This window comes from Myotis daubentonii, chromosome 3, assembly GCF_963259705.1.
Source record: "Myotis daubentonii chromosome 3, mMyoDau2.1, whole genome shotgun sequence".
Classification (NCBI taxonomy): domain Eukaryota; kingdom Metazoa; phylum Chordata; class Mammalia; order Chiroptera; family Vespertilionidae; genus Myotis; species Myotis daubentonii.
In genome coordinates this window covers 122,000,317-122,003,373 of record NC_081842.1, presented here as the reverse complement: position 1 = coordinate 122,003,373, position 3,057 = coordinate 122,000,317, and positions in this window count along the sequence as shown.

The following is a 3,057-nucleotide window of genomic DNA, read 5'->3' as shown; positions in this document are numbered from 1 at the left end:
TATTTCTCTTTCCCTAGGCAATGTATCCATAGACATATTACTATGAGAGAGAGAGAGAGATCTGAGATTTTGCATGTATATAGTTTCTTTTAAGATTTTTAAAATATATTTTATTGAATTTTTACAGAGAGGAAGGAAGAGGGATAGAGAGTTAGAAACGTTGATGAGAGAGAAACAACTATCAGCTGCCTCTTGCACACTCCCTACTGGGTATATGCCCGCAACCAAGGTACATGCCCTTGACCAGAATCGAACCTGGGACCCTTGAGTCTGCAGGCCGACACTCTATCCACTGAGCCAAACCGGTTAGGGCCCTTGTAAGATTTTTATGGTTTCATGACTTATGTTTAAGTCTTATCCATTTTGAGTTTATTCTTGTGTATGGTATAAGTTGGTAGTCTAGTTTCATTTTTGCATGTACCTATCCGATTTTCCCAGCAGTATTTATTGAAGAGACTGTATTGTTTTTAATAGTTTGTGGGTTTTGTTTGTTGTTTGTTTTTGGTACAGTTGTTTGGGTTTTCTATATATAGGATCATCATCTTCAAATAGTTACAGTATAACTTCTTCAATTTTCAATCTGAGTGCATTTTTTTCTTGCCTAATTGCTCTGGCTAGGACTTCCAGTACTATGTTAAACAACAGTGATCAAAAGTGGTAGTCTTTGTCTTGTCCCTAATCTGTTAGTTTTTCACGATTGAGCAAGATGTTAGCATATATGGCTTTGATAATGCTGAGGTACTTTTCATCTCTACCTATTTTATTAAGTGGTTTTTAAAATTATAAATGGATTTTTTTCTTGTCAAATGCTTTTTCTGTATCTATTGCTATGATCATACAATTTTCAAATTTTATTAATGTGGTATAAAACATTGATTAATTTGTGAATGTTGAATCATCTTTACATCCCTAAAATAAATCCCACTTGATCATACTGCTATCAAGCTTCTTTCTTTTTTTCTTTATTTCTCCTTTCTTTCTTTCTTTCTTTCTTTCTTTCTTTCTTTCTTTCTTTCTTTCTTTCTTTCTTTCTTTCTTTCTTTCTTCCTTCCTTCCTTCCTTCCTTCCTTCCTTCCTTCCTTCCTTCCTTCCTTCCTTCCTTCCTTCCTTCCTTCCTTTCTTTCTTTCTTTCTTTCTTTCTTTCTTTCTTTCTTTCTTTCTTCCCTTCTTTCTTTCTAAATATATATTTTTTATTGATTTCAGAGAGAAGGGAGAGAAAGATAGAAACATCAATGGTGAGAAAGAATCATTGGTAGGCTGCCTTCTGCATGCCTCCTACTGGGGCTCGAACCTGAAACCCAGGCATGTGCCCTTGACTGGAATTGAACCTGGGACCCTTTAGTCCGCAGGCTGACACTCTATCCACTGAGTCAGACCACCAGCTAGATCTTTTTCTTTCTTTCTTTCTTTCTTTCTTTCTTTCTTTCTTTCTTTCTTTCTTTCTTTCTTTCTTTCTTTCTTCCTTTCTTTCTTCCTTTCTTTCTTTCTTTTGCATTGTCCTTGGCAAATTTTTATATCAGGGTAATGATGGCCTCATAAAATGAGTAGGAAGTATTCCCTCTTTTTAATTTTTTTGGAAGAGGTTGAGAAGGATTGGTTTTAAACCTTTAATTTTGGTAGAATTTACTAATGAAGCCATATGATTCTGGGCTTTTGTTTTTTGGGAGGTTTTTTTTTTTATCACTCTTTCAAATTCTCCTTCATAACTCATTATAGGAAGGTTGCATACTTCTAAGAATTTGTCTATTTCTTCAAGGTTGGCATATAGCTTTTCATAATATGTTATAATCTTTTGTATATTTGTGATGTCCATTGTAATTTCTTTTTCATTTATGATTTAATTTATTGGAATCTTCTCTCTTTTCTCCTTAGTGAGTCCAATAAGAGGTTTGTCAATTTTGTTTATCTTTTCAAAGAACCAGTTCTTTGTTTCATTAATTTTTTTCTAATTATTTTTTGTTTACTATTTCACTTTTGTTTTATTATTATTTCCTTTCTTCTACTGAATTTGGGCTTTGTTTGTTCTTTGTTTTCTAGTTCTTTAAGGTGTAAAGCTAGATTGTTCATTTTTGGAATTTTTCATGTTTCTTGAGGTAGGTTTGTAATGCTATAAATTTCCCTTTAAGGACCACTTTTGCTGCATCCTCCAAATTTTTGTATGTCATATTTTTATTTTTATTTGTTTCTATGTATATTTTGATGTCTTCTTTTACTTCTTCTTTGACCTAATAGTTATTCAGTAGCATTTTGTTTAATCTCCACATATTTTTATTTTTTCCATATTTCTTTTTGTAGTTAATTTTGTTTCATACCATTTTTGTTACATAATATACTTAGTATGATTTCAGTTTTATTAAATTTGTTGAGTCCAGTTTTGTGCCCCAAAATATGGTCTGTCTTTGAGACTGCTCTATGTGCACTTGAGAAAAATGTGTATACTTTCATTTTGGGATGGAACATTCTAAAATATCAATTAAGTTTTTATGGTCTAATGTGTAATTTAAGGTCTATATTTCCTTATCAATTTTCTGCCTGCGTGATCTGTCCATTGCTATAATTGGGATATTCAGGTCCCCTACTATAATTGTACTTTTTTAGTTTCTTCCTTTAGGTCTGTTAGTAATTGCTTTATATATTTTGATGTTCCAGGGTTGGGTTGCATATATATTGATAAGTGTTATATCTTCTTGATAAATTGTCCTCTTCATGGTCATAAATTATCCATCTTTGACTCTGATTACCTTTTATTTTGAAATCTATTTTGTTGCTTATATGTATGGCTCGATCACTTACTCTGGATGCTATTTGCTTGGAGTATTATCTTCTACCATTTCACTTTGAGCCTATATTTGTCTTTGGATCTGAAATAAGCCTTCTGCAGGCAACATATAATTGGGTCTTGATTTTTAATCCATCATGCTACTCTGTGTCTTTTGATAGGTGATTTCAGTTCATTTACATTAATGGTGGTTATTGATACATGCAGACTTACAGTCATTTTATCTTTTGTTTTCTGGTTGCTCTTTATATCTAATTTTTTCTTCTCTGTAGTGATTC